General features: G+C 39.6%; 1 long non-coding RNA gene across 2 annotated transcripts in view; it reads right to left on the bottom strand.

The window, feature by feature from the left end:
* Positions 1 to 12,301: 12,301 nt before the first annotated feature.
* LOC132827808 (uncharacterized) overlaps positions 12,302 to 27,131 on the bottom strand; it is a 54,356-nt gene continuing 39,526 nt past the window's right edge. The window contains exons 3-5 of one of the 2 annotated variants that reach the window (XR_009646044.1): positions 19,250 to 19,341; positions 18,874 to 19,005; positions 12,302 to 12,621 (exon numbers count right to left, since the gene is read on the bottom strand). This is a non-coding gene — a long non-coding RNA (uncharacterized LOC132827808). The remainder of the gene's footprint in view (positions 12,622 to 18,873; positions 19,006 to 19,249; positions 19,342 to 27,131) is intronic. The other variant, XR_009646045.1, reaches the window with a different exon arrangement.

Raw genomic sequence — 27,131 nt, 5'->3', positions numbered from 1 at the left:
TCATGCAACTGCATACCCAGAGTGCATTTTAAATATAATTAACCTCTGAAACAAATACCTATGGCTGAGTTAATCTTTGTGTCTTTAATTCACAATGCACAGTATTGTATTTTTATATAGCATTGATTTAGTATAATAACATAATCTTCTTAAAATTACCCATGGAAAGTCTCACATAGTCAGAGTCCATAGTTTATCATTAATGCATGGCAACGAAAGACAATGAAATGCAGATAAAAAAAATTTCCCTGGGCAATTTTATTAAAATGAAGGTATTAATGTTAGTTTTATTTTATTGTGCAATAATGCTTAATTCAAGAATCATCAGCTATTACTCTGTGCATCTTTTTAGAAAACTACTAAATATTCAGTTGTCATTCTATTTTCGGGTTTTGCTGTGTACGCAAGAAAGATAACATAAATTGTAATGTCCAATAATATTTTCAACACATCTTGTCAACTAGAATGAATATTGTTTCCCTTCATCCCTGATAGCTTATACATAGCAAATGATAATTGTACCAAAATTGGTGACAAACAGGTTAAACTATGTTACAAAGGTTATCAATGCTCTTAGAAGAATATTTATTGATGATGTGATGTAATGCTGCTTTTAAAATCAATCTTGTGTGCAACAAAGTCAACACTGGCACTGACTACATCAACTTGTGGTAAGGAATAAAGTGATTTGAAGCTGAGTACAGATTATACACTGCATGTTTCACATGAATGTAGAAGCTGTATGAACAAAGCTAACTGAACAGTAAGATGTATTACAATGATAAATAATTATACTAATATTGACTATTTCGCTGTGGGGTCACATCTGGGAATATTTTTGGATGTTTTATCTTCAAAATGCATTAGAGGAATTTGAGAAAAGAACAACATGGATAATGATGCAAATGAGGCATTGAGTCAAGAAGAACTCTATTCCTTAAAATGCAAAGCGTAGCTGATGCAAAAATATGGGGTAGTTCACCTGAACTTGTGAGTGCATGAATTTCAAATCAATGGTGTGGATTTTATGGTTAGTATCAAAGCAGTGGTGTTCCCCATTGAGGTTGTGAAAAGCTGATCACAAAGATCTGCTAATTTCTATGCCGCAGATTTCTCCTTTCCAAAAGAAAATTTAAATCCAGTGCCACGTGATGGGGATTTCTAGGAGTCCAGCAGTAATGATAGTGGAGTAAACAGCTAGCCATGTTGAAGTTAACAAAACAGAAAGCCCTGATTTTCCTTCACTTTGAATTTAAAATTTTATGTAATGATATAACTGATTCTGATCAATTAGAGTAAAAGCTAAAATCTGATGAACAAACTTTAAAAATGTAAAATATTTGGAATTGTTTTAATATTGAATAAACTTGATATTCTACAAATATTAAAGTAACTTGTCAGGACTAGTAAGAGTAGTTAGTAATATTTATAAACTTAGTGCATTGCAAAATACCCAGCCTACATCTCATTCAACATGGTGTGATATGTAAGTGTTTTTACAATATTAGTGGTGTAAAAATGGAAGTTTTTGACACTTAACTGATTGCTCAGGGTTTCTTCTCTGGGCATAACCTTACAGTGTACCATTTGGAGAAGAATAGCATCACTCACAGTCATTTTTGGATTTCCATGCTATTATACAGACTTAATGTCTTCCAAAGTTATCGTAAGTTTTAGTGCAGTAACATAATTTAAGCCTGAAAATTTCTCCATCATTGCCACAGCAAACTTTGGACTCTGAAATGTCAGATAACATACAAGTTTTTTTTTAAATGCATACAGCAATGAATATGTAGAATGAACTCTCAATAAAAAATGAGACAGAAGATTGATTAATTTCCTCAAAAACAGATGGATACATTCCTGTATAGAAATATGAAAGAAGATAACTGTGACCAATATGGTTTGAGATTATACATTTGTAGCTGTATATATTCTGTAGCTCGGAAGGTAAACGAAAGTTATCTCTCAAAAGCAGAAGCCAGATTTGAATTATATAGATGTAGTAACAGATAAGTAAGCTGAAGTTTACTTGATTACCTTTACAGATCAAAGAATATTTATACAGAAATTTCTCTTTTAATTTTAAACAGAATGGCTGGAAACCAAGATAGTTAAATTAATGTTTCTTGGAAGGAATGAACTTGATCAAGTAAATGGCTATTTCTCCTTCCATGTTTTATTGTATTTTGTTTTATAATGCACCTGAAAAGAGAGTGCAGTGCACTGTTCCACTGACAAAGTAGCATCGCAATGCATTCACCAGTAAGGCAGTCTCACAGGAAATGGAATGCCAGAGGAAGTGGTAGAGGCTGGTACAATTAGAATATTTAAAAGGCATCTGGATGGGTATATGAATAAGAAGGGTTTAGAGGGGTATGAACCAAATGCTGGCAAATGGGAATAGATTAATTTGGGATCTCTGGTCGGCATGTACATGTTGGGTCTGTTTGCATGCTGTACATCTCTAAGACTCTAAATGCGTGTGTGTGTGTGTGTGTGTGTGTGATCAAACTGCAGATTACCATGTAGATCCTTCTCAGCTTCAAATCAGTTGGTTTGCATGAGGATCAGATTAAAATCAACAGCATGAGATTGAATTCCATCTGGTGAGATAGACTTGGTTCCTGCTCCCTCATTATGTCCATAACAGTGGAAGCCTAGAGCGAACCACCACAAAGAAAAAAACAACCAAAACACCAATCAGAAAGAAACATTAGCAGACAAGGAGTCAAGGAGCTGCCTTCAGACGCAGCACACACAAACGAATGAATATAAATAGCAGGACATTTGCCTGACTGAATAGAACACAGTGCTTAATATCTAATCTTGTGTTCACATTTTCTGTGAATTCTGAATTGGTAACAGTACAACTTCCCACCAAATGCATAGTAAATTTTTTGTTGAAATTGTAATATATGGATCTTGACAACCATTAACAGACTATATGCTAACAGTATTGATTGACAATAATGGAAAATATTCAGTTTTATACAATCGTCTGATGTGCTATTTATCCCTGCCAGAATACAAAATACTAAAATGTTGTGTAAATTGCAAAGCAACTAAACGTATTCTTTACAAACTGAAACAATGTTTTGCACTGATTCAAAAATATGTCAGACAGTGTCAATCAAGATTGGTTTTGTGATCTATTTTACATTATGGCTTGTGTCCTATGCAGAATTTCAATCTGATTCAACAAAATATTATCTTGTCTTCACAACGCTCAGGAAGTTTACAATATACACCAAAAATGACTCCAACTTCATACTTTTGTCCTTTCACTATTTACTGCAGAGCATATGCCATTTTGATTAAATGTATAACCAATGGACCCAAACAGAATTTTCCCCAGTCTTTTTACAAAGTAAATTAGAGAATGATTTTCATGTTAGCGTCACGATGAGTAAGATAGGTTTTTCAGTATTTATGTGACCTCAAGGTCATCTGAAGGAAAGCAGCATTAATCAAAGTGACACTAGGCAAGAAATCTAAACAGTCCTTATATGTGAAGTGTAATCCAACACTGAAGAACAGTTTATCTTACCTAGTGCTTACTTCACAGCTCCTGTGTAGGCAACTAATTTTTACAATTAGACACTGAATGATCCTATTTCACATAATATTTTTGATGGTCTAAATCAGTGGAATACGTAATACCAAGTTAACATGGTTAAAAACTATCTTTAACACAAGGAAGAAATACAATATTTAATTCTGCCAATGTTAGGATTAATGTTTTATTTTTAACATATGGAAAAATGCATTCAAATGCTGCAACACTACATTGAGATAGTGAAAAAGCAAAAGTATAACAGAAAACAATGAACAGAGGAAGTTGTTCTATTGCAAAATGTCCTCAAATAAAGATGGATCAATATGTGAAGCTTTTTGTCTGAAATGTGGTTTTCCATTCAGCCTCTCCTATGAACTACATTTGTTGATATATTTGGTTTAGTTTCTAATTTGGTTAGATTAGAATGTCCCCTTTCTACAATTAACTAGAAAATATCAAATTAAACAACACTTACCTCAACAAAATTAAATGATTTTATAGTAATTTAATCTTCAGGCTGGGGTATTCTGAAGAGTCACTTGTAAATAAATGTTCAATTTCATAAATATAATAAAGTAAAAATATTAAATACATTTATAGCATCATGGGCCTACATTACATTTTTTAATTAGTTTCAGGTTATTTGTGACAATTCCTGTAATGACTAGGTTTGCTGTAAGATGGAATTGCAATTCTCTAAGGGCTGCAGTCTCTCCAACCACTTTATTTCACATCAAGTTTAATAGCCCTGCAACCTATAGTGAGCAGCCTTTGTCAAATTCACCTCAGGCTCAAACAATATGCACTGTACCTCATTTCTTGGCTCACCCAAGACAATTCATGTATATGGAGTGGTTTAGTGCATGCTGTATTTTGAAGAGCACTGCTTTTTTTTATTTGCAATCCAATTCCACAGGAATCTAGGAGAAGCAATAAATGTGGTTTGCAAGACGACAGTTCTCTTCAGACATTTTCCTCCACTGCCTATTCACACAGGAGTTGGCTATTTATAAATAGCTGCACTATTTATTTTGTTGAAGTTACCATTAATTAGCTCACATGCTTCAAAATCTAAGTTGTCTATTACAATTTTACTTTCTTCAATTTAAATTATTCTTGAGTCTTATTCTTCATTCCAGTGCATTCCCACTTGAAACAGCATTACAGGTGAGGATGTTACCTTCTCTCATTAGCTGTCTGTTTATTTAAATGGGAACATGGAAGGAGCTAAATTTAATATATCAATGTCTTGAGTTTATGTGGTGGAATTCTCCTATAGACATGGTGCTGGGCTTACTACGTGAGAATAATTCATTTTATTTGATAGCTGGTATCCTTGGCTATATCATTCTATTTTCAGGCAAAGTATTTTTCCAGTGAAATTCATGATGACTGGACACCATGACTCATAGTGACATTTCTCATGCAAATTTATGCTCTTCACCTTATTACTTATGCAGTTGGGCTCAATGATGCCCACCTAATGGAATCACACAGCAGGACAAGTAGAAGTACTTGGCATTGCCTGGACCGACCTGTGTATATATGCTATTAGCTTCATATTTAAAACCCAACTGCACAAAACTTCACAAACTGCAAGCAAGGAACTGCCCTTCACACTGTGGTGCTCAAGCATCTACATTCAGGACATGGCCTGGAAAGAGAGGTTAGTTCCTCAGTTTACTGACCAGGATCTTGGAGGTGCTGGTAAATGGGATGGTGGAGTGGCTGGCAGTGTTATATCCTGCTGACTGGTATTGGAGAGCTAGCCAGCCTAGCCCCAGATGTTGACCCGTGTCAGTGCAATGACCTGGGTGAAACACAATGCCTAGTAGTGCACAAAGAAGGTCAATGATTATCTGCACTCTGCAGGATACGTCCCACCGTCTTCTGCCCACCACCTCAATCTCACTTGGCCACCGCTTGGTCTAAATCTGCCATTGCACATGCCTCTCACCAAGGCTCATCAACCATAACTTTCTCTATTGTGTGCAGCATGCCCACTCCACCACTGTCTCTCACCTCATACTCCCAAACTACTGACCATTCTGGTCCACTGCACTTCATAGTCACTCACTGGGCACACCTCGTCAGCTCTCCTGCTCATGCACTACAAATTCCTCGTCCATCAACTTCCATCATTCTCAAAACTTCCTTTTGTTTTACTGCAGGAAACATGACTGGTAGCCAGGCTGAGAGGGCCAAACTAGTGAGGGAGTGGCAGATTTAAGCATTTTTTTTTATGGCAGGTGAGAAAAAATCCTGGATTTGGCTGAAAAATAACACACAACTAATCTGGGAATAGGGAGATCTCAATGGGCAACCAACTCAGAAGCTTCTTTATGCTGTGCTGCTGTACTTACCCATTATCACTCACATGAACTCATCCATTAGCCTGTACAATCTTTTATCCTTCTTACTCAACTAATTCATTCTCCTCCCTAGTACAAGCATCAGTGGTACCCAAAGAACCCCTACCAAGCGTCAGCCCGTGGTGGAGACTTGTAGCTCCATTTACAAGTCTGAGAAGGATGTAACTGAACTCTCAGAGGATGTATCAGCTAGGCTTTTGCCTACACCCTCCACGAAATCTGGGTCCAGGCTGGTTAGGTCTGTTATGACTTCTTCTGCCAGTCAGCAGGATACAGCACTGCCTTCCACTCCACCATCCCATCTACCAGCACCTGTCAGTAAACTGAGGCAGTCAGAAGACTGTCAGAGACCAGGCACCTGCTCAGTCAAGGGGAGGAAGCAATTCCCAGCTATTAATGACTTTGCCAAATTGCACAGACTGGCAAAGGAACAGCAGACAGTTAGTAAACTGAATCAAAAGATAAAGGAGTCCACCAACTTCATAGTATTGATTTCTGGATGCATGCATTTGCCGGTTGCCATGAAGATTTTGGAGACTGAATGAAAACCAGGTCCAGCTTGTTCAGTTTCTGCCATTTCTTCACACAGACCTGCACTCAATATTTGTAGCCATATCTGCTCAGGATTAATGGCAAAGTGAGAAGGTAATGAGGAAACTCAACCTCTCTCCAGGTACTCCTTCTTCTCTGGGATCAAGGTTGGGCCAACTCATAGGGAGGAGAGGCCACATTCAGGTACCCCAGAAGCCTCCACTCAGGATTTAACAAAGGTGCTTGGCTCCTCCATCAGAGGTGCATGCCTCTGATACCAAAGCCTGCAGATGTTCAAGCCGGAGAGAGAGAAGTCTGCATCTGAGCAGGACACTCTCTGTGCCCTTCAGATCCAAATGCCCCCAGGCATGACTGCTCCAGTCTTCCAGACTAAGAAGGGAAACTATAAAGAGCCTCCTTTCTCCCTAGTCACGGAGGTCAGGACTGCAATTCAGTGTAGTGGGAGGGAAAGGAATCTCAGGGCACATAAACGGCATGGGTGACAATTATTCTGGACAACGTTGCGCTTTTGTAAATGTACATGTACTGGCAAGCCAAGATGTCTGCTCCAATGTCTTAGTCACTGTTGGACCAGGTTAGGGCAGTGCCTGAAAGTGGCATAGCTGGCAGGTTCAATCAAGGCATTCAAAAGGGCATTAGATGAATACAGGGTTATGGGGAAAAGGCAGAAGATTAACATTAAGTTAAAATGCTCAGACAGCCATTGCAGTTATGATATGCTGAATAGCTTCCTTCTGCAGCACAACAATTCTGCCATTCTGTGAAGTTGCAGCCATGTGAGAGATGGATAAGCACAGCTAGTCAGGCAGCATCCGAGGAGCAGGAAGTCGATGTTTCAGGCATAAGCTCTTCATCAGGAACTCATGCTGGAAATGTGGACTCTCCTGCTCCTCGGATACTGCCTGACTGGCTGTGTTTTTCCAGCACCACACTTTTCAACTCTGATCTTTAGCATCTGTAATCCTTACCATGTGAGAGATGACCAGCCACTTCACACTCCTATGAATGAAATAAGTTATAATGGTCAAGCATTGCATACCTCTCATAGACTCCTGACTGCATTTACCTCCAAGTATCATGGATCTTTGAACTGTGAGTTTGATGACAATAGCCAGGCATTGCATTTTAATATGGAACACATTGAAGGTAATGTAGAGGGATTGTGCTAAGGCCTGACCACCTCACCATTGAGAGGATGGAATCAGTCATGATTCCACACATCTCTCAGAGGAAATGTTCATTCTATCAGCCAGCTTTCCAAAGAAGTGCACTGCCGTTCAGAATTGGGAGGGATACAAGATAATTCACATGACCACTCTTCCTCAAAACATACTAATCTGCTGAGTAAAGTTGAACCAAGCACTGGCTTTCCCAGGTTAAGTGTTGTCCTACAGGATGCTCAAACATCTCAGGACAATTTAGCAGTCTATGCACAATTTGAAACATTGAAGGATAATCAATGATGGCTCTGTCAAACAAAGGTGCTCAGGATGCCATTCAGCCTTATGTGCATCATGAGATGCACAGCATTTGGATATCATATACGGACTGAAGTTTCAGTACAATACAATATTTGTACCCAATCATACTGACTGATGCTTTCTTGTTAATGGTCAGTTGGTGCTGTAATGTGTCAGTGCTTGAATATGGGATCACCTGAAAGTATCATACATACAAATAGTTAGATACTCAGATGGAAATGTCATATAGTCATTCTACATCAGCTGAGGTTCTTGGAATGGTACTGTAAACCATTTTTGGAAGGACAGCATCAGCAACCATCCCTTTATGTCCCGAGGACCTAGGAAGGAGGCAGGAACCCATTACCTCTCTGCTAAGTACCCACCATGATAGCTCTCATGATACCGAGCAAAGATTTTTAAAATCTGACATCGATGGTCACCTATAATAACCTGAATATTGATGGAGTGGAAGCCTTTTCTGTTGATGAAACTCTGCAGGTTGACAATAGGGTGCCCTCAAAGCAACTTGGGTGCAGTCTATCATGCTATGTCAGAGGTTATTGAAAATCCCAGTGCCTGTGCTGCTTGACTCTCTTTATCTCCGGACAATGAAATGAACAGCTATGGTCTGGAGAAAATGGTATCGATGATATCTTGGATGCTTTTGTGCGTTAAGGATTAGGAAATGTCACACAGAAACCAATTGTTTCTTGAATTAAGCCACTGGCTTAAAAATTCAGGACAGATGTAACCTTGATAGCCACTGCAATGAGTTGGCTACCAGTCCTTCCGTTGGCGAATCATGTCCAGCAGACAATACATTCAGTGATGATGGCTTGAGACATACTTGATCTGTGCCTGTATTGTGTTTCTGTAATCTGTAGAAAATGATAGCAAGACCTGTGGATGTGGGATCACATTGCTCCCCTCCTCCCCACTCCCACCAAAGCCATGCCGTACTCCCCCCCTCAAGCTACGGTAGTGTCCATGTCAGATGTATGAACAGTCAATTTATGGAGAATGTCAGAAAGAGAACACCATTTCAACAACAATACACCTGAGTCCTCACATCAGTCACAATTAAATATCATGTTATGCCTTGTAACAGTATGCCACGGAGGCTTTGCAAGAAAATCAATGTCTTGCCTCAATAAGGAGCTATGAGGCACGTAATCCTATCTAAATATATGTTCTACAACTAAATTATTCACACAACATTGTAGAAGTGGAATTCTGGCAGGAGGCCACCTGTGATACCAATGCCCTTAAAAGAAGGCACCCTTGAACATGCCCTTGCACACTTACAGTTCAATGTACAAATGTGGCAGCTCTGAAGCATTATCCTCCAGTGATAGCAACAGCATGTGTTTAAAAATCTTCTACACAAATGACACTTCTAAATTAGCATCTGATTATATTTACGTAGTTGACATGGGAAGAAAGCAAATTGAATTGCTGAAAGGTTGCAGTTACACGAGAACTGGACAGAGAACAGACATGATTACCTGGTGAGATTGTTGGTTTGACATTGCCAACATGCATGTATGAAGGTTGGAGAACGATGGAATCACTGGAAGATGCAGGGTCATTGTGATGAATACAGAGTTGGATGAAAGCCTGAACAAGCAAATAGCAGAGTACCTGCTCTGACTTGTAGGTTGGGAATTGCCACTTGGAGATAGAGATGATAATTGAAATTGGCACACAAATTAAGTGAGGTGGGCTAATAATGAGATGCAAATGCATGCTACTTAATTGTGATATTCTTAATTTGTATTGAAACGCTAAGAGGGAAATCAGGAAACATATTGTCAACCTCAAAATTATAGTCTTTGCATTCTTGCTATATTTTCCCAACTTCCTTGCAGTTGCTCACATGGCTCAAGAGAATGGAAAACTCTGCCCTGAGTTTCAGTAATAGCAACCTCATTTGCAAAATGTAATACATATCATAACGCAGCTGCTCTCATCTTCAAAACCAATAAAACTTTAAACTGAACTTCCAAGCCAGGTGGCTAAACAAAACTAAAATCAGATCCATCTATAGCTGTTGTAATTTCAGTTCTCGAGAATCTTTTCCTACTGTCTTGATTCTTTGAAAAATAACTTAGGTGGTGCAGTGATGAAGAATGTTATGTTTTGAGCCGAGCCCCACAACTCTTTTAAAAGAAAAGTTCACAAGTCTTTTGCATCTACTCTTCCTTCACAAATGACACAACCCCTCAATAATCTTAAGTCATTAATTAAGAGACCACTAGAAAGAAAGTTTGCCATTGTAATGAATTCTAGTTGGAACTAATTCCATCTGAAATGTTAGTCACATTTTTTATGTTCATTGTTTAGTTGAAGTAGTTATTTTGTTACAAAAAATGTTTCCACAATAATGCAAGGCCCTTTATCCTTTATTTCTTTTATGTTGTCCCTGGTCAAAAGGCTGGAAAAGAGCAGATAAATTAAATGGAGCAATTATTTTTACTTTGAAGAAACAGTAATTTTCTTGGTATTTTCTCCAGTTGATACCTCAGTTGAAAGTCAAGGCAATCATCTTTTCCTCTGTTCAATTTGGAGCACAGCATACTAAAATGTCACCACGCTATCCATAATTTCATTAAATTTTACTTGTCGTCTGCTATGGTTAGTTAAAAAAAGTAAAAATGGCAAAATAGATAGTTAACTGCATGTTTTCTTCGGATCACATCACCTTAAATTATCGTAGAAAGCTGAATGAAAAAAATTAATGAAAAAGAGCCAATTTAACATATAGGGCCAGACTCAGGGTTAATCTTGAATTAGTGATGTTGAGTAGTGACCTTAATGAAAATAGATGAAGAGATCAATGAATAAAAATTATTGGACCATGACAGCAGGTCATAGAAGAGGGTTTCTCTCCCTCTGCATCAGACCATGGGGACAGTAACCATTGCTACATATCTACTCACATGTGATAAGACAGTCAGACCGGGAGTTATATGAATCTTAAAAATTTGCTATCATAGTCTTAAGTCATCATCTATGATGATTCACCAATCTACAGTAAATACAACGCTTGAATACAATATACATTTATTCCATGTTCATTTTAAAGTCAATCTGTCGAGAAGTTTCATTTTACAATTAAAGTTTTCAGCTTTGTAATATGTGAATCCATTCGCTTTGAACATTTGATAATTTGTTCATTGGGTCAAATACACCGTCGTGTGACAGGTCTGCTGTCAGTAACATTACCAGAGAAGTTAGCTTCTTTATAGCACTGGTATATAAATATACTTCATTTATTTTGCTAAATAGTTAGTAGTTGACAAGAACAGTTACACTGTCTAAAAGTTTTCTTTTGGTATTCCTTCAACTAATCAATTCATTAGTTTGCTTTCTTTTTGCTATTAACATATCAAAATTATTTTCCCAGACCTTTACATGCTTTGAAAATAGGTGCCAAATCACCTGTGTGTGTCTTTGAAGACTGATATTCATCATTGTTTATCTCTTTTACATTACAAAGCATGTTGCATTTACTTTCCAGCCTAATATAGAGTTCCACAAATTAAAATAGTCTTGCTCCTTGGTCATACAGTATGTATTTTCAAACCCAGCATCTTTTAGTCCTGTAATCTGTTCCACATACCGACTAGCAAAGCAGCAGTGAAGAATCTGTTCATAATGTTATGCACAATTTTGGAAATTTGACAAGGACGTCAGTGATTTGTGCCATTGGGTGGAGAGGAGATAGCTATTACTGGGACAGTTATTACAGTTTAAGCATCCACAATGTATACTGAGACCTACAATTATTATCCACTGAATTAGATGTTAGGTTTTTTTTCCCCTGAAGATTTTCTGAGAGATTTGAATTAAAAAGCTGTGATATTTAGTGCTTCCCTTAAACCAAACCTCTGAAATAGGTTTGAGTCCTTTTGTAATTTTGAGATACTACAGACCATTACACACAATAGCAGATTACAAATGTTCAATAGAAGTGTTAGTGTTAGAAGTGTTCTAGAAATATATACCAAGTAATTTTGGGGTAGGAGGGACACCTAACACAATTATTTCTCCACTGTGCACTTTGCCAGTTAATACCCTGCAAACAAAGTCTGGAATTGTGGAATAATCCACATCCTTTCATTATAGATGTACATAATCTAAATAATTGTATTTGCATATATTGTATTCTCCAAATAAATATTAAGACTATTAATGTACAGTGTATAAGGCAGACATGAAATGATAGCTCTAATTTCATTTACAATGAGGTTGAATGTCTAGATGTTAGAAATTTTGCAAATTGTATATCTCAACCCGGAAATTACAGTGCTATGCAATTAAAGAGTACAAACCCTCAGTGCTAATAATGAATAATAATCAGTTTTATTAATTTGGATAGTACACAGTTTCTTCTGTGCTGGGAAAAAAAGTCAGTCTCATACTAACAGTGGCTCCATCATGCATCACTGGGCAGCTGCTGTTTTTCTTTTGGTAGTCCCAGACCCGGAGAAAGGTCATGGAAATTCTCTGAGCTCTCTTATCAAGCGATTGCTGACTTGAGATACAAGTCTTAAGGGTATAGCTGAGTGCCCAGGTGTGGGTTCGAAAGTGGACTCTACTTCAATTGTTGGTGAGTCTGGTATGCTGCATTCTGCTCAGCATTCTGGTGACCACATGTAACTTCCTCAAGGCTCTGTAGAAAAAGAGAGCGAATCATTTCAATAGTTCCCAAAGCAGATTATCAAAGGAAGAGTGTCTGATTGATGGAACTTCCATGCAAACACCAAAACACAGTTAAGTTCCAAAGATTTTTTTGACTTGAAACATTAACTCTGTTTCTCTTTCCACAGACGCTGCCAGAGCCGCTAATCTTGTCCAGCATTTTCTAATTTCATTACCAAAAAATAATTTAGCTGGTGATCAAAGGGACCCCCTTTGTCAGGTCTTTCCTGTGTTCTCATAAAGACAAATTGACAAGTTAATATGGCTGTTAAATTCAAAATATCCAAACACAATGCCTGGATTTTATGAACAACAATAAATGGATTTTACTGCCTCCATATTTTCTCTGGTTTTTCTGCACTGGAAAATGTGGGACAGAATCTTTCCAGCCCCTTAATGACATAGAGTCATAGAGATGTACAGCATGGAAACAGACCCTTCCGTCCAACCCATCCATGCCGACCAGATATCCCAACCCAATCTTGTCCCACCTGCCAGCGCCCAGCCCCTAACCCTCCAAACCCTTCCTATTCATATACCCATTCAGATGTCTTTTAAATGTTGCAATTGTACCAGCCTCCACCACATCCTCTGGAAGCTCATTCCATACACATACCACCCTGTGTGTGAAAACATTGCCCTGTAAGTCTCTTTTATATCTTTCTCCTCTCACCCTAAACCTATGCACTCTAGTTCTGGACTCCTGACCCCAAGGAAAAGACCTTGTCTATTTACCCTATCCACGCCCCTCACAATTTTGTAAACCTCTATAAGGTCACATCTCAGCCTCCGACACGTCAGGGAAAACAGTCCCAGCCTGTTCAGCTTCTCCCCATAGCTCAAATCCTCCAACCCTGGCACCATCCTTGTAAATCTTTTCTGACTCACATGGCCATTGGCGAGTTAATTGGGAAAATGTTGTGAAGCAAAAATGAGATTCTCAACATTGAGAAAAAAAAATCCGATTCTCCAATCAAGTTTTGAGCAGCGAGATGAGAATCTTGCCAGTAGGTGGCAAGAGTCCTATTTACATGTGTTAGCATTCCATTATTAGCAAACTCTGCCTCATTGATATGCAGATTTTTGTTGTCCCTTGGGCTCATAAAATCCATGTAATCACAACAGTGTGGAAACAGGCCTTTTGGCCCAACAAGTCCACACCGACCCTCTGAAGAGTATCCCACTCAAACCCATTCCCCATTACTCTACATTTACTCCTGACTAATCTGCCTAACCCACATATCCCTGAACTCTATGGGCAATTTAGCATGGCCAATTCACCTAACCTGCACATCTTTTGATTGTGGGAGGAAACTGGAGCACCTGGAGGAAACCCACGCAGACACAGGGAGAATGTACAAACTCCACACACAAGTCGCCCAAGGCTGGAATCGAACTCAGGCCCCTGGTGCTGTAAGGCAGCAGTGCTAACCACTGTACCACCATGCCACTGTTCAATAGAAAACTAAACAGTTATAATTTTCATCGAGAAAGTCAGAACAGATACCTGACAATTCCAGCTTGCAGCTTGTGCCTCCATGTTGTACAGCCATCCTCAACATCTCAGGACACATTCCATGGGTAGTGACTGCATGCACCTCCCACACACAAAAGCTGGCATTAGACATGTACCAGCCTCACTGCACCCTCATGCACATCTCTGACCCAGGTGAAATACTTAATGCTGCTGCCAAGACATTTTGCACGCAGGGAAAAGCACCCAGCTCAAGGTTTTGACCAGTATGCATCTCAGGGCTCTTCACATGCCTTCTTAGCAAGTATTTGGGTGCCAACAATATCTTTGCCTTCCCTTGCTTTTTTATGCTTTGCCCACTCAGCCACAGCTTAAAGGGTTAGATTACAATGGGATCTTGATCAGATGGGCTAATGGGCTGAGAAGTGGCAGATGGAGTTTAATTTAGATTAATGTGAGGTGCTGCATTTTGAGAAAGCAAATCTTGGCAGAACTTATACACTTAATGGTAAGGTCCTAGGGAGTGTTGCTGAATAAAGAGACCTTAGAGTGCAGGTTCATAGCTCCTTGAAAATTGAGTTGCAGGTAGATAGGATAGTGAAGAAGGCGTATGCTTTCCTTTATTGGTCAAAATATTGAGTACAGGAGTTGGGAGGTCATGCTGTGGCTGTACAGGACATTGGTTAGGCCACTGTTGGAATATTGCACGCAATTCTGGTCTCCTTCCTATCGGAAAGATATTGTGAAACTTGAAAGGGTTTTCAGAAAAGATTTATAAGGATGTTGCCAGGGTTGGAGGATTTGAGCTATAGGGAGAGGCTGAACATGCTCGGGCTGTTTTCCCTGGAGCATCGAAGGCTGAGGGTTGACCTTATAGAGGTTTATATGAGGGGCATGGATAGGATAAACAGACAAAGTCTTTTACCTGAGGTGGGGGAGTCCTATGCTCGAGAATACATAGGTTTAGGGTGGGGGGGGAGATATAAAAGAGACCTAAGTGGCAACGTTTTCACACAGAGGGTGGTACATGTATGGAATGAGTTGCCAGAGGAAGTGGTGGAGGCTAGTACAATTGAAACATTTAAAAGACATCTGGGTGGCTATATGTATAAGAAGGGTTTGGAGGGTTATGGGCCAGGTGCTGGCAGGTGGGACTAGATTGGGTTGGGATATCTGGTCGGCATGGACAAGTTGGACTGAAGGGTCTGTTTCCATGCTGTACATCTCTATGACTCTATTTCTGTGTTTCTGAACACAGACACAAAGCCAAGCAGCTTGTCATGGTTGTCAGCAGACATCCGTCGAGGAAGTGGGTTTTGTTGTATGGCACTTTGCTATGTGAAGCTCACACCTGCATCATGTGCCAGCAGCCTATGCAGGAAACATGTTGCATGTGCTTCAGCCAAATGACTATATCTCAAAGTCCTCAGTCAAGCCTGGAGGAACAGCCTTCAGTGAGGGGATCCTAACACAGTAAGTCAATGGCATCATCTGATATTAATGCAAGGGCATAAATGGGATGAGTAGGGCACTTAGGGCAGTCAGGGACAGGGGTCTATATTGTTACAGAATCAGTGCAACCAATGCAGAGAGGATTGGAAAGTCAGTAAGGGAGTTACACAGAGATCACGTAAAGGTCCAATCGCTCTTCAGTGGGATCTCTTAGTCAAGTCAGCTCGGGGTGGGAAAATCTTCAATCCTTCAGGGGTCAACTCAATAAAATTAAAGGGGACTATTAGTGTCCACCGCTGCGGTATTAAAATTGGGAAGTTTGTTGTGGGGATTGGAGGCTGCATGTCGGGATGCTGAGGGGACAATAATTGTGTGGGGGTTGAGGGAATTCAACATATAAGGGTCTGTGACAATATTGCACTGGGGGTCAGGGTTACTGCAGGAGGGGAGATCAGTGGTCACACACATTCTGGTTTCAACACTGGAGGGTGGTTCAGCACAATGGCTGACACGTCTAAGTGTAGGGCTAGGCTTCAGGAAGTAATGCTGGGAAATGAAGTCATAATTCAAAGAGGTTTGGAGAAACACGTTAAAGTTTAGTATGGATAGACAGCACAGGATATCTAGGGAAGAAAGGAATGTAGAAGTTTGGGGAACCCTTTGCTTAAAAGGCTGCACCTGCAACTGTCAGTACGGTACCAACTGTGACCTGTGATACCTTTCATACTTACATAATTCGTAAATTGCACTGGAAATGAAAAATGGCTGCAGCCACACCCAGAGTGGGTAGACAGAGTTTTTGTTTTGATATCTGAATATGCTTGTGAGTAGTGTGAGGTCCTTCATGTGAGATGTTTGCCATGTCCAAATATGTGGGATACAAATCTGGCCACAAGCAATCTTCACCATTACAGTCTGTGATCATTACAGACTGAAGGTAATCATCTCTGAGAAGCAGAAGTAATCACAGATTACCTTAAAAGAAGTACGATCGACCACAATTTACAAAGATAATCCAATATAACTATATACATTCACCAACATGTTCTGAGATGCAATGCTGCCTTTCTTTTAGTAATGTAAGACATGGTGGGACAAGTATTCAATAATCATACAGTGCATGTGGTATTTGTGGGACGTGACTTATGCTGCATATGTTGCAATAAGGTCCTTATATCAATGGTCCATGTAGAGGCATTTCTGAACAGAGGCCTCCATATTCCACTTTATGAAGGACTATGATAGATCATCAAGGGGCTTATAAGAATTTTACTGGGAAGTGTGGCCTACTTTCTGCAAAATAGATGATGAGTTCATTACATAACACATTGACTGAGGCTAAGCACAGATACAAAGGTGTTCATTCTTCTACAAGCACCAGGATGTTGTAGACAATAGCTTTGCTGAAGATGAGGCTCTGGTCTGGGGCTGCCTTGCAGTATAGTTTAGAGAGAATGTATATGAATTCTTTGATGGTCTTCACAGCTGAAGCAAACAAAGAGGTGGTATGATGAACGCTGAAGAGCTAGGAGAGCGGCAGAAACCTTTGTGCAGGAAGATGAGGGCATTGAGCTGGAGGAACATCATCTTCAGCATGATAGGGCACTGCAGCATCAAGCTCAACAAGCGAATCTGGACTTAATTGTCACTTGGTTCCAATAGATGGGGGCAGTGATCACTCAGCAATTGTAGATTTGTTACTGCTCAAAGCATGCCTGTCTGTTCTCAGAAGAAATTGCAACTTTTGTTTATTTTTACTTTGCTTTTGGTTTTGCTGAATAATAACAAACCTTTTCAAAAGTGTGAAGGCTTTCCAGCATGTAATGATCCCACGTTAAACAATGGAAAAGTACAGCCAGTCAGGCAGCATCCAAGAAGCAGGAGAATCGATGTTTCAGTCATAAGCCCTTCATCAGGAAACTTCATCTTAATGATGAAGGGCTTATGCCTGAAATGTGAATTCTCCTGCTCCTCGGATGCTGCCTCACCTGCTGTGCTTTTCCAGTGCCACTCTTCGACTCTGATCTCCAGCATCTGCAGTCTTCACTTCTCCACATTAAACAATGGCAAGATGTTAGGTTTTACTGGTTATAGGGGACATTCAGCATCCCTTATACAATGTTCTAAAATGGGATGGCACTAAGAATGAGTAACCTGTGTTATTTCATTCTTACGTAGCAATACATTTACAAATGGGCACTTGTGTGTGCAATGAAGTGTCAGCTATGCCACTTACGTGTCCTCAGAGATTTTTGTTTAGTTCCTCTCTCATTACACGTACTTTGAAGGGCAAAGTCTGGCTGACAGCACTTGACTTTGTGCACAGCTGGGCTTTAAAATGGCACCAGCAGCAGGCAAGGTCCCAGCAGCAGCAAGAATTTCCACTTCTCATGAGAAGGAAGTTACCTGTAGAAGTATTTGCACAGCTAATGAGATGAGTTGTGGACCATAGCATGAGAAAATACGTAAGGGCTTACAGAGAAAAACCCTCCATGAAACTCACCAAAATTGGCACAAATAGGAATAGATCATTTCTGGTAAAATTCAGCCAGAAATTACAAATTCATTTCAGTGCAATACCCCCTACTGGGGATTTAGAATGTGTGCAAACTGGGGAAGCAATTGTATATCCTTAACCAACATGACTGACTAATTCTTAATGAGCAGAATCTAAATCAGGAAGCGTGAATTGGAATAGTTAATTCGAAACTGAATCATGTACAGAAAAGAAAATATGCAGAGAGAGAAAGAAAGATGGGACTAAGAGATGGAGATGTCAGAGATAAACAAAGACTAGGGTTTTTAAAATCTCATACAAAATCAAAACCTGTAGGAATGAAGACTTCACATTTATAAATGTGGTTGGCAACAATAAAAACTGATCATGCCTTTGAAATTCCAATTACACTGCAGTGGACAAGTTTTAACTTTTTCTGATGGGTTTAGAGGATAACAACCTTATGCAGTTCCATGCATTCTAATGGTGATTGTCTTGGCAAGATACCAGTGTGGAAAATAGCAGCTTCCTGATTTCTGTATTTAGCTGCAGTGTGTGATCACCGGAAGTTGCTTTTTGATTTACACCATCATAATAGTGAACATTGAGAGCTTCACCATTATTTTTACTGCTAAGTCCAGACCATAATTTATCTTCAGACTATTTGATTGACTATGCAAATGTTAGGAAATCAAATTGGATGAACAACTTTTTATCGTTCCACTGCCAGTTTAATTTATTACCTGGCAAATAATGTGAAGCAAAAGCCAAAAGATTATCTTGAATAATAAATTCCTTACCATTTCTGGAAATTACTTTTAGTTTGCTTGAAAAGAGCCTTCTTTTTACCGTATTGAATCAACAAAGGGTTTATTATTTCAAAATTAAAGTTTTTGCCATCTATGAAAACATAATTGATAAACTTCTGAATCCTGAAAAATAAAACAAAATAATTTTTAAAACTCTTTGGAATACAACATTAAAATATTGGTCTGTACTCACTAGAATGCAAAAATATATTTAGTTGAAATTCATTGCTGTGTAATAATTTTCAGAACAGCAAACAGAATAGAGCATACTATTCAAAATATTAAATCAAAATAAAATCCCTAAAGAGAAAGAACTATGAGTATTAAACATATAATTTTGAATATGTTTGTTTATGCAGTCAAATACCACGAAAAATATTCTTCAACTACTTGAGGACTGCTGTGTGTCTAGGTTGCTAGGAGATGTTCTGCACTGGGATTTCCATTTTATCTTCCATTCTATCAAGAGAATTGGAATAAAAACAAAGATAATACATTAGATGTCATTCTATTGTTAGACATGTAAATTAATAATGAAGAAAAAAGATACTAAAAGTATTATATTTGTATTATGCTTCTCTTCTGAATCACTTGTAATCTAATTTTATTCACACCAATAAATGCTAATCTTACATTAAATATTTTATTTTTCTTTTCAACGTTATCATTCTAATCTTTTTCATATAAAAGGATTTATATTTGATAGTTTAATTATTCTCCTTAACTTTGTTTCACTTCTATGTGCAATAAAACAATATTGAAATAGTTATAGGGCCGTGAATAACTAACCAGAAAATAATGCAATTGAATGGAAATAGTTTAATTCAACTAAAATGTTCAGCTTGTGATGAATTAGAAAAAGATTGTAAAATGTCTGAGAAGCTTCCCATTTATAGTATTACAGCAATTCTCAGAATCTTTGAGGAAGACTTTGAATTCCATATTGACTGTTAAAAGATTTTACTACATATAAAAATACACACAAACATATAAAAATACATGTTAGGAATAGGAGTAGGCCATTTGTCCCCTCGAGCCTACTCTGTCATTTAATAAAGTCACAGCTGATCTCATGGGATTAAATCTTCTACTTTGGCATAGCAATGCTGGAAGTACATATACTGGAAAATTGAAATATCCCATATCTGCATGGGGCTCCTAAAGCTTAACTGCCTCAGATGTTAACACCTCTGAGCTTGAAAATATATTAATCACATGCAGGATTATATTTTCCTTGTTAGTTCACACTAGTTTACACAAGTACCAATTGAGTAAGAAATCATTTATTTATTTATTGTCAATTTTTTCGCAAACACAGAGTTCAAGACTATAGGGCAAAATGTAATACCCTGAAAAGTGGACAAAGGGACTTGCAGCCATTTATTCAAAGTTTGGTAACGTTGTGTTGCCTTCTTTTTTAAAGTAATCCTCCACTTAGGCATCCAACCAATAACATGAGTAGCTAGCACCAAATAAAATGAGCCGGCACTGCTTAAAACCAGCCAAGTAGTGCACTCTGTGTTAGAAGTTGGCCAATAAGTAGATCTCGAAAAGTGTGGTGCCGGAAAAGCACAAAAGGTCAGGCAGCATCTGAGGAACAGGAGAGCATAAGCCCTTCAACAGGAATTCTGAAACGTCGACTCTCCTGCTACTCAGATGCTGCCTGACCTGCTGTACTTTTCCAGTACCACACTTTTCAACTCTGACTCTCCAGCATCTGCAGTCCTCACTTTCTCTTAAAAAATAGACATGGCTTGTGAAACATTGAATAATGATAATCACTTGGGAGATGGTTAACGCTGCACTGGATAGAGTTTCTCAAGGAGGTGGTGGAACATGGGGAGGGGTGTCATGTATCCCCACACCACGTGACTCTTCTGGTACAGAATCATAGAATCCCTACAGTGCGGAAAGCAACCATTCAGCATAGAGCAGGCATTGGGTCAAAATCCTGGAGCTCCCTTCCTAATGGCATTGTGGGTCTATGTGATAATGCCGCTCCTTTAACAAGGTTGTGTTGTCTTTGGTTTTTTTCAAAAGTGTCATATGAAGCAGAGTAGCCAAAATGTTTGGGTTGATCTACTTGAAGAAACTTTTAAATTAAAAAAAACACTTGTACAATGGAAGAGGAGTGGCCAGTTCTCCCAGCTCAGCTTTTCTCTGGTTTGGTTTGGTTTGGTTTGGGTTTAAGTAGTCTGGCTGTTCATTGCACGCAGTCAGTTTTTTGATGCTGCTGGTCAAAGAAACAGCTCCATGGAAAAAGGTGCTCCGTGCTGAATCTCTCTGTCATCTCTCTGTGTTTGATTTTACCTTTTTTGCCGAGGGGTTTTTATGGGGATTGTTGCATGAATTTGGAACAGCATCATTGCCATAGAGTTGTTTGGATTTTCGAAGAGGTTGTTATTCTATATTCTGTTCTCTTTTGTTTGTGTTTCATTCGGTAATCTTGCAAATAAATTCTGTTTTGTTTAAAGCTAACTGGTTGGGCCTAGAATATCCACTGTACAGTCACTTAAAACAACTAGCAAAGTTAGGGTCTGGGCTACTTCTTTGAAATATTTTGAGGGGGTCTGGCCTGGTCCATAACATCTACATACAGCACATGGACAGCAATGTTTCAAGAAAGCAGTTCATCACCATCTTCTCAAGGATGGATTGAGAATGGACAACAGAGCTGGTGCAGCCAGCAGCACCCGCATCTTGAGATAATGTTTTTACAAATGCTCAGAAAGTAATAGGAGCAGTTTGCTGTGGATGTCAATGCCATCAGTTGAGTCGAGAGAACTTGTGCTGCAGAACTTGTGGCAGCACAGTGGCTGAGTGGTTAGCACTGCTGCCTCACAGCACCAGGGTCCCAGGTTTGATTCCAGCCTTGGGCAACAGTCTGTGTGGAGTTTGCACATTCTCCCCGCATCTGTGCGAGTTTCCTCCCACAATCCAAAGATGTGCAGATCAGGTGAATTGGCCATACTAAATTGCCCATAGTGTTGGTGCATTAGAGGGAAATAGGTCTGGGTGGGTTACTCTTCGGAGGGTCAGTGTGGGCTGGTTGGACCGAAGGGCCTGTTTCCACACTGTAGGGAATCTAAAAATAAAGTTCATGACCTCAGATGAGTGGTTAAGGTCAGTGAATGCAAGTTCAAATGATAAATCCTGCCAGCCGTACAAATGATCTTGGATACTGTTCAAGTCGTCAAATGTCCATCATTCCCTTACAAACAATATCTATTAATCAGGACTCATACCTGGAAACTAAGAGCTCGACCATACACTTAATACTGCTACAAGATTCAAATTTGGCTCAAAGCATGTTTATTCTTCGACTGTTATTCAACTACATATCACGAGAGCACATTCCACTCCACTCACTGGCACACTATACAGGATAGGGTGATATAACGAGAACAGCTAACTGGAACGGGGTGGGTGGGTGGGGGGGGGGATGGTGGGGAGGAATGATATGTTGATCTATATGTTCTGACCTCATGAATGAAACAATGTTGGCTATAATTGTGACTCCCATTGCTGAGGCTGTTTCCAGGGAAAGAGCAAGAACCATTAAATTCCTTCTTCTCACATTCCACCTCCCCTTTATCCTATACATTCTTCTGATTTACAAACTGCAGGTAGTAAGCATGAACAGTTCCCCTCAATGCCAGATGTTATCCTGTGCTTGTTTATTTTTAGGTTCTTAATTTCATAATCAGCGCTGAGTTGTGCTGTCATGCACTTGCTTCCATCTCTTTCTTTGTGCACTTACTTTCTTTCCTTTAAATCTGCATTGTTATCCGTCTTCATTCTCAGTCCGTATATTACAGCTTAATGACACTCTTCCCCTGGATGCCATTTTTAATTCTCTGCTTATGCTTCATTTAAACTCCACTGTACACATTCACAAATGCTGTTCTTAAATTTAGACTGTGCACAGTAGATTTGATCTGCAGGTAACAATCATCCTCCTTTACTGCTCACTAACTGCATCTTGTCCAAACGATTCTTTATATGAGTTCACAAGACAATATAAGTTCCCTAAGTAGGTCTATTTCTCATATGGCTGAAAGTTATCACCTTTCATTTGCATACACTGGACTAAGATATTGTAAGATTAGCAGGTGTTCCATTTAACTCAATATTTTGCACTGCAGGTTAAATGGAATACCCATCATGAACTATTAGTTATCTATCTAGAAGATGAAACATACCGTAGTGTCAGTTTGATTTTTTTCTATTTTTATTGAAAGAGATTTTTTTAGTATTACATTAAACCAAAACAATGCAAATCACAACAATGCAAAAAGAACAGGACTACACTCAAGTACACACATGTAAAAAGAAACAACTAGATAAATAAATAAATAAATAATATGACTCACCGTGACAAAACAAAAACTCTCAACTATTGAGAGCACTAACTTGCACATATTCACATGTTCATAATTCTTCCTCTCAGGGTATTAGATCCACTAAACATGACCATCATGGCTATATAAAAGCCCTTATTTGGCCGGCAGATAAATCTGTGTCCAGTTAATCCAAAAAGGGCTGCCACGTCTTATAAAAATTCTTAGTTTTTTGGTGTACCATACTTGTAAGAAAATCCAGAGGGATATGCAATATGACTAACTTACGCCAACCCGACGGACCTGGGGGGTTTTCAGATACTCAACAATGCAAAATGTTTCTCCTTGGGCAAAAAGTAAGGATATTGAAAAGTCTCTTCCCACGTGCATCTAAAGGAAGTACACTGGGCAGACCCAGAAGAGAGGCATGGTCCGTCTTCAATTCTGTCCCCAAGATCCTCTGTATTGCACTTATCACAGCGCTCCTATATGTCCAGAGCCTGCGGCAGAACCAAAGGCAATGAGTGAGAGATTCTGTGCTCATTTTGCTGCGTTAGGGACATGTTGAGCATACTTCCACTTTGAATTTTGTGAGGCGATCTGGGGCCAGATGGGCCTTGTGGAGAATCTTCAGCTGTAGGGCATGGGTCCTGTTACAAATCGAAATCTTTCTTGCATTTTTCCAAATATTCCTCCCATGTCTCAGAGAAGATCTTGACTCCTAGCTCTCTCTCCCAGACCTTACAAAGCTGCACAACCTCGCCTGAAGGGTCACCCCCCCAACAGGCGATAAAGAATGTTGACAGAAAGTGTGTTCTTAGCGATATGCACCCTCTGCTCTGTATCAGATCAATAAGGATCAGTTAGAAGTGCCATTCTTTTTTGAATGAAAACCCTGATTTGAAGAAAACAAAAGAGGTCGCTGCTAGGTAGTCTGTACTACCAAGTCAATTGATCAAAGGACGTCATTGTTTCCCCCTCAACGAAGTCACCCAGGCAAGACACACACCTTGTTGCCCAGAGTTTAAACCCAGAATCCATTATACCTGGTTGGAAACCCGGTATACTAATTCACTAGTAAGTCCATCAGTACCCGGCACCTTTCTGCTCTGAAGCTGCTTCCCAGCCTCCTGCACCTCCCACACTGATAATGGGCTTTAAGGAAAGACTCTTGCTCGGGGGTTACACCTGGAAGATCCAGGTTCTTGAAAAAAAGACTCCATCTTAACCCACTCATCCTCACAGCATTCAGACTGATATAATTCAGAGTAAAATCTCCAAAATGCTGCATAAATCTTTGTAGAATCACAGTATGGGTTGCAGTCCCTTCCCTGATTGAAGTCCTTTTCCTGACAAGGTATGCTAAGTACTTGCCTGGTTTATCATCATGCTCAAACAACCTTTGTTTAAAAAAAGTGAGTTTTTTTTGGCTGTCCGTGTGAGCACGGAGTTCAGTGTAGATCAAAGCGCTGTGACCCTCTGTAGCTTAACCACTGAGGGTCTATTGAAGTACGCCTCCTTGACTGCTTTCAACCGTGTTTCAAGCAAGCATTGCTGCTTTCCCTTCTGTCGCTTCTTACTGGTTGAGTAGGAAATAATTATCCCCCAGCATAAGCTTTAGCAGTTTCCCAGAGGATGGATGGATAGGTTACTGGCCTAGACTGAATTAATGGCTAGAAAAGCTCTGAATTCATTGGAGAAATACTCAATGAACTTACTATTCTTAAGAATGAAGGAATCCATTCGTCAGTATCCCAGATATATTGTTATATTGCCCTTAATCTTAACTAATAAGTATAATGTTGCATGATTAGAGAGGGTAATATTCCCTATTGTACAGAAAGCCACCGAACCCAGGAGAGCTGCAGGGGTTAGAAAGAGGTCAATCCTAGTGTGACACCTGTGTGGATTGGAGAAGAATGTTAACTTCCTGCTTATGGGGTGGAGCCATCCAGTTAGTTCTAGATCTGCACATAAGTCAACTAATTGTTGAGATTGTAAAGAAGGTATTAGTGGCCTTTGGGCATTCTGTCTACCATGGGATCCATAAGACAGTTATAATTCCGCCCCCCCCCCCCCCCCCCCCCCCACCACCATAATAATGTGCTGCAACAAAAGGTTAATCAATTTGGAAAATGCATCTACCAGAAATTTAACGGGATGAGTAGGGGCACAGCAAACATTTAAAATACTGTATTCTTCTCCATATATCATGGCTTTGAGGATTATGAACCTTCCATATACATTTTTAATACAATCCAGTAACTTAAATGGGAGGTTCTTCCTAACAAGTATAGCCACTCCTCTACTCCTAATATTAAAAGATAAGAAGTAAACCCAATAGAACCTACTCTGTTCTAATTTCAAAAATTCCCAATCATCTAGGTGCATATCCTGCACTAGGGCACTACCTACCCTCTTCCTTTAAGACTTTTTCCTCTTGACTGGCGAGTGGCTCTCCTTGGTGTTCAAGGTACACCATTCACCATAACCATTAGCCGTAACAATCTGTAGCAACATTTGGACTCCAGAAAGGAAGAATTCAAATCACAAAATCACTGAGCCTTGATGAAAGCAAATCCACAAAACATAAAAACTATACAGACTAAATCAGCTACAACTAACAAAACTTCAAAACTTTCAAAAACTATGTACAACAAGAACTAAAAAACAAAACAAAATAAAAAGTGCTAATGGCACTGAGTAGGGGCACTTACCCCCTACCCAAAGGAGGCACTACACATCCCAAAACCTTGTCTTCTGCCCCATTGCCAATATGGCAACCAGGGCAATTGAATACAAAAACCGGGCTTGAACTGCCCGTAGTTAGGCATCTAGCCATTGCAAACACCTGCCGACCTCCTTCTACCTACAGCTGCACCATAGATACAAGCAAAAAGAGAAAAAAATAGTAGCGTTGAGGAAGGAATTAAAAGTGAGTACTCTGTCCATCCCCAAGTCGAAATTAATGCTGGTTAGCAGCAGAAGAAAATCCAACAAGACTTCCTTTGAAAAGAAAAAAACATTATTTTCTGTATCTATTAAATCGTCCAGTCTAATTTAAAGTGTCCATAAAGTTTTGCTTTCCCTGGAGAGTCGAATGAGTAAGCAGATCCATTGAAGGCAAACCTAAGCACTGCTGGGTACTTTAAAGTGTACTGGATCCCAAGACCCCTTAATTTTTTTTTGCTATCATCAAAAGATTTTCTTTTCTGGATCACTGCCGCCAAGAACTCCTGACAAAACATGATCCTGGAGCCCTCGTGATCTAAGGTCTTTGGATCTTTCCCTGGGTTCTGGAGGCTTCCATGATTCTTTGTTTGCCCCTGTAGCGGTGAAACCGCACGAGCACTGGTCTGAACCTGACCTGCGTGCCATAACCTGGTGAGCTCTTTCAATTTTCACCCACCCTGTTCAACGTCTAAGTTGAGGAATTGCAGCAGTCAGTTCTTAAAATATGTTACTGGCTGACCGCCTTCCATCCCCTCCAGCAGACCAAAGAAATGAACATTTTTCATCCTGCTGCAAATGTGTTGCTGGTCAAAGCACAGCAGGCCAGGCAGCATCTCAGGAATAGAGAATTCGACGTTTCGAGCATAAGCCCTTCATCAGGAATAAGAGAGAGAGAGCCAAGCAGGCTAAGATAAAAGGTAGGGAGGAGGGACTAGGGGGGAGATCTCCAGCATCTGCAGACCTCATTTTTTACTCGAAGATTTTTCATCCTGCCCCTACTCTCGAAATCATCAACTTGATCAATTAAATTATGGACCTGCTTTTCAAGGGCTTGGATCCGATCTTTGGGTGCAACAATCACGGTCTCTGCCATTGTGGTTTGACACTCGACGTCATGTTCGGCGCTTGAAAACTGCTGATTATGTTTTTAAATTATGCAGAGAGCTAGGCCAACTT

The sequence above is a fragment of the Hemiscyllium ocellatum genome, chromosome 25 (assembly GCF_020745735.1).
Source record: "Hemiscyllium ocellatum isolate sHemOce1 chromosome 25, sHemOce1.pat.X.cur, whole genome shotgun sequence".
NCBI classification, from domain to species: domain Eukaryota; kingdom Metazoa; phylum Chordata; class Chondrichthyes; order Orectolobiformes; family Hemiscylliidae; genus Hemiscyllium; species Hemiscyllium ocellatum.
Note: the sequence above shows the minus strand (reverse complement) of the source record. Positions and strands in the feature narration are given on the sequence as shown.